Source organism: Peromyscus maniculatus, chromosome X (genome assembly GCF_049852395.1).
Source record: "Peromyscus maniculatus bairdii isolate BWxNUB_F1_BW_parent chromosome X, HU_Pman_BW_mat_3.1, whole genome shotgun sequence".
NCBI classification, from domain to species: Eukaryota; Metazoa; Chordata; class Mammalia; order Rodentia; family Cricetidae; genus Peromyscus; species Peromyscus maniculatus.
Window position 1 is genome coordinate 94,580,507 of NC_134875.1, and position 18,136 is coordinate 94,598,642.

Below are 18,136 nucleotides of genomic sequence, written 5' to 3' on the forward strand. Positions count from 1 at the left end.
GAGTAATTCAGGAATGAAAATATATGAGGCAATAGGCATAAGGACTTGGGATTTGATTGAAAATTATGGAAAAATAATTTTTTTTGGAAACCACACCTAATGATGCACACCTTTAATCTCAACACTTGAGAAACAGAAAGACTGATCTCTGTGAGTTGAAGGCCAGCCTAATCTATATAGTAAATTCAAGGCCACCCGGGGCTACATAGTAAGACTCTGCCTTAGAAAACAAAAAGAAGTTATCAGAGAATTTAAGAACAATAGGACCTGATTTTTACAATGTAAACATTTTAAGTTTTATACATCAATATCTATGTATGTATATGTATACCAAAATTATAAAAATCATTGACTTTTAAAATTAATACACCTTAATAGCAAATAGACCAAATGTAGAATATTGCCAACATCCCAGGAAACCACTACACTGCTTGAAAGTAGCTAGAGTTGTGACTACTATCACTCTGTCTGGCTCTGCTTTGTCTGTTTTGGATTTTTTGTTTTTGAAATTTAGTTTCTCTATATAGCCTAGCCTCAAACATATTATCCACTTTTGCCTATCTCCAGAGTGCTGAGCTTACAAGGACGCAATATAACATCAGGATCCTTTTTTAGACTTTGTTAAATGGAATACTGTAATTTTTACTTAACTTCTTCTCTTGTTCAAAATTTTATTTGTAACATCCAATCATGCCCTTGTAAATACTAATATGTTCACAACTTATGTTTCTGCCATTTATCAACTCATGTATAAATCACATTTACTAGAGATATATATTATGCATAAAGCATAAAAATATTCTTAGATATCTTCACAGGTAAACAGCTTACTTTGTCTTGGATATAAAATTTTAGTTAGATAACAGGTAAGCAGATGCCCATAATTCTTAGGAAATACCAGCAAAAAGTTTTCAAAAATAAATTACCAATCTGTTACATGAGTAGGAAATGTGTATTTTAGTCACTTCTCTCTGGCATTATATAATACTAAATTTTTAAAAAAATTATTCTTATTTAAAATGTCATGATTTTAATATATACTAGTAGGTGTGACTTTTCATAATTTAATATATTCAACATTTCTTAAATGCTTCATTTTAAGCTTATATCTTAATGAGCTTTCAAAAATGGAAACATTCACAAAGCCATCAGCACAATCAAGACAGATGGCATTTATGTCAAGCAAATATTCCTTGCTACATTCAACTGGCATTCTGAGAACTTGAATAATGCTGAATTAAAAAGCAGTGGACTCATTTTTTTTGGTAGAAGAAATTTTAAGACAGGAGAGCATTCAGGCTATAGTATGGTTGTTACTTACTACTCTTACCTAGGTCTATACTAAAAGAGAGAAGGGAGCAAGTTGAGGAGAAGATTTTAATAAATGTGTGCCCTTTGGAAGACAAAAGAGGGAATTTGAAGCTACAAACAAGAATGCTACTGAGAAAGCAGCTGTAACTGTAAAAAAAAAAAAAACTTAAAGAAAACTAACAAAACAAAATGAAAACAAAAACAAGTCATATGCTTGAAACTTACATTGTCATGAAAAGTAAACATTCTCTTTCCAAAAGGGAGGAATTGATGAATAACCAGCTATGATGGTGCCAAATAAAATCAAAGCCTTGCCATGCAAACATTTACTCCTGCAGCCGTGTATCTGGCCTCTTGTGTTCATGCTAAAAACATCTGGGCTCCAGAGGGCATGGAACTCCTGTCTCTTAGCTTTGTCAATCACTGCACGTACAGTCTTTTTCTTGTGTTAGCTCCACTCCATACTTGTTACCTGCCCCCAGTAGACAAAGTTCTCATGACCTGGCATCTTCAACATCCCAGGATATCCATTTCAAATTAACTCTCACCTTCATGTCTTTACATATTATCCCCTTAGTGTTTCCTTCCAAGTATTTTGACACGGTCATAAAGTGTCTGGCCTCTGGGGCCCTTTGAACTTAGGCAGAAGTCTCCATGAGCCCCTCAATCTTGTATCTTTCATGTCTGCAAAACTAGTTCCTTATAGCTGTTGCTGCCAAGTTCTGCTGCAAGTTCAGGATGGAGCCTGGCTTCCTTGGAGCAAAGCTATAATGGCATCTCTGTGTAGGAAGTTGTTTTCAAACAAAGAGACCCTTCAGTTGCATTCTTGATTTAAGGTCTCTACTTTGAAATGAATTATGGTTTTTATAAGCTGGATCCTCATATTGATGAGTTCTTGTTTTTTCATGTATCTTTCTTATTTTCTTAGTGTAGAGTAGGGGATTTCTTTGTAACAATTACAACCTATTTTTCAGCATGTACCTTGACTGTGACTTTAAATTCCCTTGAGCTCTTCTTCTTGAAAAATTCCATTTTAAGTATTTTTCTTGTCCTCTTGATGCTCTTTTTCACATAGACCTGAGTAAGAGTAGTGAGTAATCAACATACCATAGCCTGAATTCTCTCCTACCTTAAAATTTCTTCTACTAAACACAGTAGTCCACTACATTTTAATTTAGCCTCATTTGAGCTCTCAAGATAAGAATGCAGTTATTCTTTGCCAGAATATAACACAAATGGCCTCTAAACAAATTTCCAAGAGAGTCCTTATTTCCCTCTAAAACATTGTAAACTGGGTCTTCAGAATTAATATTTCTTTTGATCTCCTGGTCTTTCAAACACTCACCACAATGTCCCATTAAACTCTCCTGACAGTATTCAACAGATTTTTCTAGCTTGAGTTTTCAAACACTTCTATATTCCTCCTGCAAACCAGTTCCAAAAGCCTAAGAACCACATGAACTGGTTTATTATGAATAGTTAGATATATTAAGCAATCCTCCAATTCCAATAACAATAACATTTTTGCATAATAGTTACTGTCCTCATTGATGGAAGCAGCAGCTTAAGGAAAAGGGTTTATTTTGGCTCATAGTTTGAGAATACAGGCCATCACAGAAAAAAAAAAAAAAGCTCACGGCAGCAAAAGGCTGAAGCAGCTAATCACATAGCATCTACAGCCAGAAAACAGATTTATTAATGCAAGTTTTCAGCTCACTTTCTTCATTTGATTCAGTCCATGACTCTTGCCCATGGACGGGTACCAAAAATAATTATGGTGGGTCTTTTTCACAGCAATGAGAATGGTAGCTAATATATAACTGTCACACTTAAGATTAAAGATCTAATTTACATGTAACACCTGCCCTAGTTATAGGTACTATTGCTGAGATGAAACATCATACCAAAAGCAAGTTGGGGAGGTAAGGGTTTATTTGACTTATACTTCCACATCACAGCCCATCATTGAAGGAAGTCAGGACTGGAACTCAAACTGGGCAGGATCCTGGGGGCAGGAGCTGATGCAGAGGCTACAGAGGAGTGTTGCTTATTGGCTTGCTCCTCATGGTTTGCACAGCCTTCTTTCTTATAGAACCCAGGACCACCAGCCCAGGGAAGGCACCATCACCAATTGGCCAAGCCCTCCCCCATCAATCGATAATTAAGAAAATGCCTTACACCTGGATCTTATGAAAGCATTTTCTCAACTGAGGTTACATCCTTTCAGATGACTCTAGCTTGCATCAAGTTGACATAAAATGAGCCAACAAAGCTTCTATTCCAAAGCCCAGGAATCAGGTATGTATCATCTCTGTTAGATTGGTATTCATGGTGGTGATATGAAAATTAAAGAAAGAATACAGGGATCTTTAGAAGTAGAATGTCCTTTAATCAGAACAGTGGAGGGCATTGGTCTCTTTAGGGATCTAGAGACTGTACACAGGGGTTTAGGGTTTTATAGGGAAGATAAAGGGAATTTGGGGTGAGTTCCCCTGCAGTCTCGAATTGGTAGACAGCAGAGGAGGCTGTTATGCTGATGCTCTCTTCTGGAAAATTTCTGGATCCTAAACAGTCCAGTGTCATCCATCAAATCAACTCTCCTGTGAGGAGTTTCTCAGCCTACCTGAGAATTTTAGGCCATTAAGCCTTCAATTTCCTCTTTCAGATATGATCATCACACCTTGTGGTCTACAGACATAAGAAATCCAAGGATAAGTTATATTTCATTGTTTTCAAAGCCACAATAAAATTGCAAGCAGTAAGAAGAAAAAGCATAATGAAACATAGATGAGCCAGATGGTGGTGACCACACCTTTAATCCTAGCACTTGGGAGGCAGAGGCAGGTGTTTCTCTGTGAGTTCTAGGCCAGCCTGGTCTATAGAGCGAGCTCCAGGACAGCTAGGGCTGTTATACAGAGAAACCTTGTTTCAAAAAACAAACAAACAAAAAAGAAACATAGATGAGAGTGGTGTAAACAAACTTAAGCATGTAATGCCAGCATGGTAAATGAGGCAAATATTATGAAGAATCCAATCTGTGAATACCTTTGATTAGATTTCAATTGTGTTTTGCACATGAAACTTCTCTTAACATTAGATTCTATGTCCAGATCATCAGTGCAGACTAGGCAGTGAGCTTTTTAAGCCACCTCAGCATATGGAAGTTTGTAATACAAAGGACAGTGCTTTACAAAGTTATTCTGCCTAAAAACTTGGTTCACTTTTGTATTTGATACAAAAAAAAACCCATAAAATTCTAAGGATTTTAAGCCTGTTTTTGTTTTATTTTGTCTTGTTTTTCTTCTTCCTGCCTCGAACACCTCTTTCTGGCAGATCTTCAGCTGATGAACCAGCCTAGCTCCCACTTGGGTTTCAAAGCCATCTTATAGTAAAAACAAACTAGGTTCATTCCCATTTATGATTAAACTGCTGTTTCTCAAGGATTGGGGTATGCCCAAACTATAATCTTAACTAGAAATGGTTCTGTATTGTTTTTTCCAAGAAATGACACCAATACCTTTGTTTTGATAGTTTATTATGACTACCCTGTTATGACCACCTTGCAGGCATGCCTAGGTTGTTATGACCAACTTGTTATGCTTATATTTCACCTTGTAACCCTACCTATTTGTCTACCCAATCCCCTGTTTGGAAACCCCCTACCCCAAGCCATTAAAACCTTTATCTTTCCTGTGTCCAATGATGACTTCTTGAACCCTGCCTTAGGGGAAGGCAGTCCCTGTACATGAATACAAAAGCTTGCTTTAATTAATTTGGCCATGATGATTTCAGTCAATGATCTTTCTCCTTGCATCTTTGGGATTACACAACCTTCCTTCCTCACCTTGTCCCCTATTCTCACTGCCAATACTGCAGTCACTCTCTCCATGGAAACTGGTTTGCTCATGCTAGACAGGGAATCACGTAGGTGATTTTCACTTTCCTTTCCATTTTCCATTCCAGTTCCCCAGTCTTATGCCCAGCTTAGTAGCAGACCACCTGCTGTGCCATCTCCCTCCTTTCTACCTCCATTCCAAAGGGATTAAACAGATGTTCTCCTGTAGCTATCCTTCATTACCCTATCCCTTTGTCTTGACCACAAACACTGGAGATAGTCTACGTCTGGAAACCCACTGGCCGTGCCTGAATGAGGTAATCTAGACCCCAAAGACAATTATAGTATGTATTTGCTTATATGTGAATATTGGCTGCTAAATCTTTGATAAGCAGGATACAACTCATATAACCACAGAGGGTAGATAGAGAGTAAGTGATTTAGTGGTGGATTGGATCACCATAGGAAGGAAACCAGACTAGATAGTTATGGTTGGTGGGAGTGGGGCATAGTACTGTAATAATAAGAGGATCAAACATGGAGGGAGCAAAGAGACAGGTGAGGGAGGGAATATGTGAAGGGCCAGCTAAAAATAAGAGCCATTTGAGAGGTTGTATGGAAACCTAACACAGTAGAAGCTCCTATGATATATACATGTATGAAGGTGATCTAAACGATATCGCCAAATAATACAGGAGACAGAGCTTTAACTGGCCATCACTTGTCACCAAATGAAACTTCTGGTACCATGAATGGATTAAATATAATTGAGTTGTTGGCCAAAGGGATCTCATGAGAATCCCCAAACACCTCAAGCTGTTGCCAATGCCATTGCTGGCTCTACACAAACTGACTGCAAAGCCCTATTGCTGAAGATAATACCTATGCAACTCATTGAAGGTGGAGAAGTTGAGCTGGTGGCTACATAGATCCTTCACCCTTGCTGACTAGTGTGCATGGTACTTAATGGTACTCTGCACATTACCATAGAGAAAGGTAAACACCAACCCAGCTATAAACACATCAATCTACAATGGTGACCTTCATGTAAGATGTGTGAGTGCAATAGTGGAACAAAGCTTGTGGAGGTGGGTAAGCAATCAATATCTGATATGAGTTAAGGCCTACTCTGAGATGTAACCCATCCCTGACACTGTTCAGGTGGCCAAGAACCTAAAACTAGACAGACCAGAGGTCTGGGGGAAAACCAAATACTACTACTCTGCTAAAGGAACATAGCAATAAAATGACTCATTATGATATTATGCTATACTCATAGATCCATGCCTTGCTCAGCCATCATCAGAGCTGCTTCCTCTTTTAGCAGATGGGAATAAATACACAGACCCACAGCTTGACAATGTGCAGAGAGTGAGAGACCTTGGAACACTCTGTTCTAAATGGATCTTCCATCAATTCCCTTCCCTGAAAACCCAGAGATCACTTTGGAAAAGGAGGCAGAAAGATTATAAGAGCCAGAGAAGATGGAGAACACCAAAAAAAAAATCTAAGCCTTCTAAACACAGCAGGACTGATGCACATAAGAATTCACAGAAACTGTGGCAGCATGCTCAGGTCCTGCACATGTCTGGGCCTGATTGATTAGGTGCCAGTGCTGAGAGTAGTAGTAGACATAAGGCCCCATTCCTAACCCAGAAGCTATCTCCAATTGATAACCACTCTCAAATTAAAACTTGGTTTTCTCCTAGGGAGTCTAACTAGATAAACAAACCACTCTTAAGGCTTGGCTCCATGACCAGAATAGATGGTCAACATAAAGCAAAATCAGTGCTACTTTTGGAGGCTTTATTTTTTGTCTCATAATGCTTTATCTGGATGTTTTTCCATTAATACCCTACAGTTATTTTGCTTATATATTATCATTTTTAATTTTGTGTTTTTAGGAGATTTCTGTGTGTGCCAGTGAGAATGCCTCTACCATTATGAGCTGCTTGTAATTTCTTTTTGGCTACTTGTTTTTCTGCTCATTTGTTTCTTTTGTCCTATTCAGGTTTGTTTGTCTTTATTTAATCATATTTTTAATCATGCTTGTTTGTTTTCTATTGAGAAATAGCAAAAAAGAGTGTGGATTTGGGTCAGTGGGAAGGTGTGGTAGGATCTTGGGGGAGTTGGGGGAGGGGAAACAATAATCAGAATATATTTTATAAAAAACTATTTTTAATTAAAAAAGAAAACCCCCTTCTAGTTCTGATTGAAGACTGGTTTCTTTTTAAATAGACCAAAGTCTCATTTTCTAATTCATTACACTTTTTAAGCATGCAACAAAACAGTGTACTCAAATGACCTAGTTACTTTCAATACCCTTTCAATATTGGGTAAAGAAGTGCTAAATTCATGTAAGCAAGTTGAAAATTCTACCCTTGGATTTTATGCATGAGGTGTATCTAAAATGGATGTGTAAGGCTTGAGTGATTGAAAGACACAGAACTATCAGTCATTCTCAATTCTAAATCTATTGTTCTTATAAAGAAATTACACACTATTCTAAAAGTTGTCTTTAAGAAGCTTTTAATTTGTTTCAGTATAATTTTTATTATTACTATGACTGAATATTTGACACTTACTAAAGGAAATTTTATTTTGATTCTCAAAACATTAGGGTGAAATCTCACCTTACAATTGTTTACTCTTGTGCTAATTCTATGCTTTGGTAGTAAGAGCTAACTTAGTTCCCTGAGAATTGTCCAGGTCTCATACCTTCATGAACCAAATATATCTCAATGCATACTTCCTTTCTCAACATTGCTTCATTTAGATTCTAATTTCAACTGGAATTTTGGAGAAACACACAATTTTCACACTATCCCACAATATTAAATGAAAGAAACCATGTATGTCACCAAAAGAATTGTCACAGTATCTCAGGTTCAATTATTTTTTTCTTCCAGCAAAAGAAAAGGTATTTCACATGCTATTTTTCATTCAAGAGCTAAAAAAGTCTTTGGTAAAGCACCATTCTATCAACAGTCAAGGCCAAATGCATACTATAATATGGAGTAGAAGCAGAAGCACACACAAGTAAAATGCAGTTTCATAAGGTAATGAAAAGTATATATGTTAGAATCAAGATAACAACATATTTTGCAGTCACAATTGTTACAAAAGCAGTCTTTATTGAGCAGGCTTATATGAATGAATATGTATGTCCAGGAGTGAGTGAGTTTATAGGAAAATCATTATCATTTTAATATGTAATTTAATATGCACATATATAATTTTTATTTACATCTTTTATGCATGTATACTGTATTAGAGAATATGACACACATACATTTATATTTTATCACTTTGAATAAAATGTTCATTTTTTTTATAGAAGGAAGCAATAAATTGATAAAATGTGAGTAAAATTAGATTCTTTGGAATTAATAAAAATAGTGATAGGCTAGAAAGACGGATCAGTGATTGAGAATACTAGCTAACTACTCTTCCAATGGATCCAGGTTAAATTCCCATAACCCACATGGTAGCTAACAATCATCTGTAAGTCCAGTTTTGGGGGTTCTAACCATTACGTCTTCTTGCTTCTAAGGCATTGCACACACATGGTGCACAGACATACATGCAGGAAAAACACTCACACATAAAATAAGACAAGAAAACACTTTAAATTTTTTCTATGTAGCTCAGTGATAGACTTCTTACACAAAATGTGTGAGACCCTTGGTTCAATTCCTAGTCCCACAGAAGGAGACAGTCTTTAGTTAAAAGTCTTTCATTTCATTCCTACATTTTGTTCCTATAAAATGTCCATTCAATAATTGATTTATTTAAAAGGTCATTATGTGTTATAACATAGAAGTACTGTTCAAGCTTCTGTGAAAGAAGGAAAAATCATATGCTTAAATGAAATAGCAATTTGGGGAATATTATAGATGCATTCAATTGATAAATACCTTTTACATAAATGAACTTCAGCTTGAGGTATATTATTTTTATTTCTGATAACAAAAAGTTTGAAGACAATAATTTTTTTCTTCAATATACTGATTTTGTAAAGCTAGTGATTTAGTTATTTTGCTATACATCAGATCATACATATATATGAACTTGTATACATATTAGATATTTTATTATAAAGACAAGTTTAAGCCATCTTTAAGTTCTTTTAGTTTACATAGCTAATATATTGAGACAACTTCAGAGTCATCATTCTCCCTTTCCCACACATGTGGTTTTTACAATTATAACTATATTGGACATGAAAAAATATTTTATTAGTACATAATTGATTCATATTTCTTTACATGCCATATTTCTTTCGCAGAATTATAGAGTAGAAGCCTTTGTATTTTGCTGATTAGTTCATATTTCTCAAATGCATGATTCCACTCTTTAGCATTTGGAAAACACAGAATGCTGGATTTGTTTTAATTGAAGTCTCCAAATAAATCCATTTGTATTTCTTAATATTTTTACTGACAGACATCTTTATTAAGCTACCTTTTTACCATTATATGTAATCACCTTAATATAGAAGAAATGATCTTATGGTGTTCAACACTTTTTAAAATTAAAACTGGAAAAACAATCTGCTATTTAATTACTATAATAGATGATTCTATGCATCCATTAAACATTTAAACAGCAATGTAAAAGTTACTGAGAGTAATTCACAGAAAAATTAAGATCAGAAGCAATTAGTTTGAACCATTAGTGCAAAACATTTTTTCTCCTCTCTGTAACTCAAGTCTCAAAGAGGAGATATTTATAGTAAGATATTCCAAATGACTTCTTATTTTACCTGTTTAGCTTCTACCTAACTGAAACAAGAAGATTCTTGTCAAATACTTTGTGGAATACAGGCTTCCAGATATTTTCAAGAAGCATGAATCATATTCTACTATCTCCAGCAGTGACATTTCTAAACCTTGGTACCATATGAGCAGGTTAACCAAATAAAAGGCCATGAATATATAAATATGTAGTTTAGGCATGGTAATGTAGCCTATAATCTCAGATTTCAGAAGGCTGCGGAAAGAGAAGTATGAGTTCAATGATTGTCTGTGCTACGAGGTGAGACCTTGTCTCCTCAGACCAAAACAAATAAAGGGGCTAGTGGAGAGAGGAAAACTAAATATAACTACATTTTTAAAACAACAATTATCATGAAAATTAATGAAATAATATTCAATTCTCAGATAAAATTCTGAGAATAAAAAATTAAATTTGATACATGAATGCATTGCTTTGTATATTAAATATATGTGATTTATGTTTGTTTCATGATTTAAGGAAATACTTTAGAAATTCATGTTAAAATATTCATATTTTTAATTATAACATTAACTTATAAAATTGTCACTATATTCTATGGAGATAAAATTAATGATAGCATGGAAGGGGTGAGTTCATTTATTATTAAGGGTATTTCCAAAATATATATTGGTGTCTACTAAGTAACCTTTTAAAAACACATTTAAATTTGAAAACTCTTAAAATGTTTATTTCATGTTCTTTACCTATGGAAACAAGAACATGTCTATAGAGGCTATAACTTGATGTAAAAATAAGGAATCATGCCGTAGGAAACACAGGCAGAGAAATGGCTCCAAGAGTAAGAGCACTGGTTGCTCTTGCCTAGGTTCAGTTCTGGGTACTCATATGATAAATCAGAACCATCCATAACTCTAATCCCAGGGAATTCCCTGTTCTGACCACCAAGAGCACCAGGCACACATGTAGGCAAAACACCCATATAATTTGAAAATAATAAATAAATCAATAGATAAATAAACAAATAAATAAAATTTAAAAATATATAGGCAAGATACCAATCAAAAACAGAAACCAGATATAGAAGGATATTTGGGTGATCTACAGCATGAAGGAAAGGCTAAAGGATAAGACTAGAAAAAAAAATAGATATGAGTAAGACAGAAAAAACGATAGCCATGAGTAAGACAGGCAGTTATGTATTCAACAAGTTCAAGTCTGGTTAGGTTAGGACATGGTTGCAACCATACCAAATCATTTCTCAAATTTCATGGCATTTTTGTTATGCCATCATGTTTAAGAAAATCATGTCAGACCACTCCAGTTGGTAAACTTATATTATAGCTCACCTAATGTCTTCTTCAAAGAAAATAGAAAAATTATTGATCATAATGACTTCTGTAATGGAAAACGATACTCTCTGCCCATCATGAGATTCACTCATTTGGGAACTTTGACAAATACTCTAAAAAAATGAAATGAAAAATAGAGGCAGTGACGTTTGTTAAGCACAAAACAATAAAATGTTTCTTCTATAAGTTTCCTAATATGTACATTCATTTTTTATGTCAGTGTTCAAAAACAATGGGCTACATTTAGTCACTTTCAGCTGCAACAAATCTCAATCATTAGGTGATGCCTCAAAGAGACAAGAATGAAACTCTGCTCAGCCTGATTTGTTGTAACTGGTGCTGGACCAGGATTTACAGAGTCTGGCCCAGATTATTTTACTTTTGCCATATTTAAGCACAACACAATTTTTGAAAAAAGTATTCAGATAACAATTAACTCAGTCCCAAGTACACAAGAATTTAAGACATGTTTATACTGAGATTCCTTGCAAAGTAATCTGGCTTCTTTTACAAGAATGGGTACTGTTGACTTAGAGATAATTCCCAAGATTTAGGTTCTAGGGAGTTTGACTGAGGTGAACATGATGCCTGTGTGTGTCAGGATTGGCCTGGCCCTAAGATAACATAGAAGTCACTTAGGCTGTTGTAAAGCACAAATGACCTCAATAACAAGAGTGGGTTATGGTCTGAAAACAGTGCTCATGATTTAGGGGAAAGTCTTGGGTAAGTAAAAAGACAAATTCTGGGAGATATGGCAGAGTCTCTCTCTCTCTCTCTCTCTCTCTCTCTCTCTCTCTCTCTCTCTCTCTCTCTCTCTCTCTCTCTCTCTCTCTCTCTGAATTTATTGGAATGACTTACAGGCTTCAGTCCAACAATGGCTAGTTGTGAATGAAAGGTCCAAAAATCTAGTTGCTGCTCAGTCCCACAAGGTTGAGTGTCTCAGCTGGTCTTCTGTATATGCTGGCATCTGGAAAAATTAGGCTCCAAAGCCAGTGAAGGAATGGATGTGCTGACTAGCCTAAGGCGAGCAAGTGAAGAAGAAACCTTTCCTTCTTCCATTGTCCTTAAATAGGTTTCCAGCAGAAGGTGCAGCCCAGATTAAAGGTGTGCCTTCAAGCCTCAAGCTCTGGATGAAAGGCATGTGTTTTCCAGCCTCAAGACCCATATCAAATGCATGTTGTCTCCTTGTCTCAAGATCTGGATCACAGGTGTACCCTCCATTTCTGGATTATAGTTCATTCCAGCTATCATCATGAGGACAACCAAAAATAGCCATCACATATAGTGATTATTTTTTATTGGAATTTTTCAAGTGCACCACTGTTACACATCTTACTGATAGCAATAGTAGAAGAAAGAAGTAAAATTACTTAAAATATCTTTCTATATATAGGACAGTAAATTGGGTGGGAAACATTGATAATCCTTCTCTAGATTGTAAGGCTTTATAGTGTTTTTTTTCTTATTTTGTTTGAGATGGAGTCTCATCATGTAGTCCTATTTGGCCTGGAACACAAGATACAGAGCAGAATGACCTGAAACCCATAAAGATACGCTTGCCTATGTTTCCAAGTGCAAGCATTAAAGGTTTGTGTCACCACACCTGACTTTCAGTGTCTTTCTTTATCTATTATATGTATTCATTTTGTTCCAGCCACTTTCTGAGTGGATTGATGTTGGGGACCTGCTCCCACATTTTCCCCAGGGTACTCTTGAGAAGGGAGAAGTGAGAAATATTTAGATAGAAATACAGAGGGGAGAGAGCCAGTTAGAAACACAAGATAGCCTTGGGAGGGCCTGGGATCAAAACCCACCACTCCCTTCTATCTCTTCTGTGCACTTACAGATTGGTGCTTTGGTGCCAGAAGCAAAATTCCCATAGGGCTTCTTCCTCCATCTTACCTGGTCAGTGAAAGAAAATGGAAGCTCTTGAATAAGAGCTTTTTCAGAAAGATTTCCTCCCCAATAGATCTTCGTCCCTGCTTGTCCCCTCCCCCAAGATGGAGAGTCCCTGATGCTGCTGCCACAGCTCAGGACCCACACTCTTCTCCTGAAGCCTGGCCCAACCAAGCATCCTGCAACAGCCAGGCCTCCTCTGTGCCTCTGCAAATGCACTGTCCCTAGATTCTTTTTTTTTAAGTACTGGCTTGAGGAGGAGATAGGACTAGCAGAGAGGATTTGTCATATTCCAAGAGATTTTTTTCCTTAGAGCAATTAGAGGTGATTTCCCCATACTTATAGATGTTATTTCCAGGTGAGTTAACTTTTTACCCTTACAGAAACAGAGAAAATATAAGAAAGAAAAGGTCTGAATAGCTTTAAGTTTTTTAGAGAGAGATTACTAAGAATTTCCTAAGACCTCTTTGCTCTTTGGCTTCATGGCCAAATGAAAACTAATTTTAATTGTGTGATGTTTTCATACAGTGGCAGTTTCAGTGGAGTGAAAAGTTTTATTTCATCAATATCTGCCTCAGGAAAATTCTTTTCTCTGCCACTCAGGACTCAGAATTCAAGCTGTTCACAGGCCAAAAGCTTCCACAGGAATCATTTCTGCCTATTTTTCTCATCTTTGATAAATTTTTCTTATTCTTCCCCGGGATTTTGCATTCATAGCCCCATAGTTGGAAAATCAAGGACATAGTTCCTCTGTCTTGTTGCTTACCTTATCCTAATTTTTTTCTTAAACTATATTCCTAACCAAATATTTCTATATTCTACCTTACTCTAAATTTTTCTTCAGTTTTATAGATAGAAATTAAGAGAGAGAGAGAAAAAGGAAAGAAACCTAGATAGAGAGAAATATATGCTGCAGCCTCATTGTCCAACTTCAACATTCCACCCCTTAACTTGACTCCTGAGAATAAAATACCCCTACCTTCATTATACTACAAAACCACACATCTCCAACTGCTTCCCATGGGGCCCTCTCCCCACTTTCACCAAGTCCATATTCATGGTACCATCTGTGTGAGACCCACTCCCACTTTCCCACCAGGGTACTCTTGAGTAGGGAGAAGTAAGAAATATTTAGACAGAAATATAGAGGGGAGAGAGAAACACAAGATAGAATCAGGAAAGCCTGGATCAAAACCCACCAGCCCCTTCTATCTCATCTAAAGGACTTTTTAAAGGAATGCTAAGGAGTGGATCAAAAGACCTTTCCCTAGCACAGCCAAGGGAATACCCTGGCAAATACCTGGTAACCATGCACGTGGTCAAGCAATCCTCTAATGCAGCTCTGCTGGGTAAAGCAAGCTCAGATATCACTAGGAAACTTTGTGGGCCTCCACAGATTTACAATTCACAGTTTTATTTATTTCTAAGCTGCCTGAGCCCTCAGTGCTTTTTTGTTCATAAAGCTGCATTAGTGTGTCATTGTCAATTACCTGCAGATAATGCAGTATGAAGAGTGATCCCAGTGAATAATTTGAGTTTCATAAGTAATATTTCCTGCCTTTCTTATGCACAAGCAAATTTATTTTCCTCTTAATAATTCACATTAATGATTTCAATCGACACTATACTCTCCCTCTCTTCTCTATTATTTTCCTTGTTTATATAATTATAACAAAATAAAATTGCATGTGTTAATTACTTATATTTCAAGAGGAATTTTATATTCCACAGTGGAAGTACATATTTTAGCATTCTCAGTTGAATGCTTAGATGTGTGAAGATCTGAAGTAAAATAGTCTCTAGGTGTAACCACAAAAGTTACCATCTTCATTTTCTCATGTTTATTACTTATTGCATCAATGTGTCTAGGGATTATCAACACTTTTTATTATGCACGAATTTAGTGCATAAAAATCTGTTGTATGTGCTATCCTGTATGGTGATGGAGTCTTCAGCCTGTTTGAGTCTCCGATCATCTAATTAAACTCTCTACCATTACCTTAGTATCTGTTGTAAAATGATACTCTGATGTACTTCAGGCCATCTTTTTCTTTTTCTTTTTCTTTCTTTCTTTCTTTCTTTCTTTCTTTCTTTCTTTCTTTCTTTCTTTCTTTCTTTCTCTCTCTCTCTCTCTCTCTCTTTTTCTTTTTTCTTTCTCTATCTATCTATCTATTTATTTATTTATTTATTTATTTATTTATTTATTTATTTACTTATTTATTTATCTTGAGACATGGTCATTCTACATAGCCTGGCTGACCAGAAACTCAGTATGTAGACAAGGTTGGCCTTGAACTCTGAGATCCACCTGCCTCTGCTTATTGAAATTTGAAATTAAACATGTGCACCACCTTGCCCAGCTGTGGGCCATCTTTTTGAAAGAAAGATGAAATATTAAATGCTTGTCCATTGAGAAGATTTTGTCTTTTGTTAGTGTCCATCAAGGCTATATCTATCAAATATAACATGAACAATGAACTTCTGTTGTAGTTTCAGTAAGTGATGTAAAATCATCTATAATTAACCTTCAAATAAGCCACTGAATTCACTGAGTATAGGAAATTCCCCAAAAATGACACATGGTGATATATTCCTATAATCCTACTACTGGAATATCAGAGGCAAGAGGATTGTAAATTTTTCAGTCTAGAGTAAATAGTGAGACCCTTTCTCAAAATGTTGACAAAATAAACTACACATTAAACTATATGAACAGATGAAGGGATTCTGGTGGCCATGTCAGAGGAGCAGCAGGTGACAAGTGAGGTTCAAGGTGTCATGCCATCAGGAGGAAACTCTCTAATGGGTCAGTCTCAGCTAGGCAAGGCCACAAGACCACCGACCATGGAAAGTCTTTTGTTTCTGCTGTCCATTTACATGTTTACTATTGCTATCTTCCTCTGGTATTTGGCATGGTGTGAATGGGTGCTGGGAAATCACAACTGCCTGTGATGTGGTGTGTTTATCCCATGGATACATCTTGTTCTACTGGATATTTTTATCTGTGTATTGTTATGAAAATGATTTCTTCCAAAGCTGTACTAACTGATAATAATAATGAGAGTTTATACAGAGTTTTGATGAATAATTATAAATACAAGAAAATGTTACACAGCTAGAGCCTATGAGTTCAACCTAAGAAAGTGCATTAGATCACACCACCCAGCACATGGAAAACTACAGGCTCACTGGAGACCCCAGGCCCAGAGGCCCTTCTCTTTTACAAAGGCCAAAGGCTCCTTCTCCTCTTTCCTTGGCTGGGACTCAATCAGGTGGAACACTGCCCCGCCTTCCACAGTCCGATTCCAGCAGTCACAGTTCAGGTTAATGATTAAGGAAAATAATTGAGTCCCCATGAGCCAGGCTGGCTCTAATTCTCTTAATGTTTAAAGATGCAGTCACGGGATTCTGTGTGCACCATTAGCTGAAACAAAGACTTAAAGTTACTCCAGGTTAGATCAGATAATTTAATAATAGTTTTTAAGATGAATACACTCAGAAAACAATCTAAAGTTTACAAGGACATGTAGCTGAGTTATAGATTCATTAGATTAGAGTAAAAAATACAAAGCAGCCCAAGAGTTGCTAGCTGATATACTTTCTTTGCTAGGTTTAGTTGGTGATCAAAGGTGATGATTAATTCCTTGTGAACATTTTTTACCTCAATCTCCTCATATAAGAAACTATTTATGAGTGTGTATGCACCCCAAAGATTTAAAGTAGAGCTGACTGATTCTTTTTCATATACAGAAGTTTAGGTTTGTGATTACTTTTCAAGATAAGTAATATAGTAATTGGCCCTTTCTTTGTAACTACAAAAAATGCAGCCTGCCAGTAAAAGACCTGACTTGCCCACACAGTTAATCTATAACCAATTTCTTGGGTATAAATGTACATGGGTTCTTGGGATAATTTGTTTTTCACCTATAATACATAAAATGTTTAATCATGTAAGGGAGCTGAAAAACATATTTTACATGTATTCATTATAAGCATTCACTTGAAACATAGAATGTAACCATACTGTAATTTCTATATTACCTGAAAAACTTTGTTGGGGTGTATATATGCTGTAGAGAAAAAGTATACAAGAGAAAGGAGACAGAAAGAATGCAGAAGAACAGAGAAGATGAAGAAGGAAACCATGAAGAGGACGTGTGTCTTTTTCTCTAACTCCCTCAGATTAAAAAAAAGTGTAATTTGAGCCCACTCTGTAGATTTCCCTTTGAGTCCTGTGCTGCTTGGACGCTGGTCCTCTAGGCAATGATAAAGGAGGGCTAGCATACAACAGAAATGAGCATGCCCAGTTCTTTAAATCATCTTGCCCATAATTCTAGATATTTTAGCTCTCCTGAACACATCTGATCACATAGCTAATTTTGCTAGGACTGAAATAAACACTTTATTCTGAGCAGATAAATTTACACGACGATCTGCTAGTCTATTGACAGTCATATAGAAACCACGAAGGTTCCATAGAGGAAGATGCCAATTTCTTATGATTATGTTGTGTATATCCATATCATGAATCACAACAAATGCAGGACATTTCTAGAAAATTTTATATTTTGATTATAAAGCCTTGTTATATGCTCAATATACCTAACATTTATTTAAGGTAGCATTTAGTCTTATTAGACACATTGCCCAAATGAAAAATTTACTATTTATGTATCTTGAAATTAGTTGCTAAGCATTTTCTGGAATTAACTAACTGCCTTTTGCACATATTCAAATACTGTTGAAATCAAAATCAAAGGCATTTTCTTAATTATGACATTTGCTTCTTAATATTAGCAGTTAGACTGTGCTTCCTGCTTTGTAATGAACATTTCAGCTTATTTCTGAAAACTGCATATTTAAAAATATTTAAGTTGCATTTTTACTAAATTTCTCTCTGTGTTTGTCTCTCATTATGGCTACCATCAGAATACAAGGTTTTTAGTAACCTTGGATTTTATTAATATGATCATATAACTGTTCTGATTCATTTTGGTTTACAATC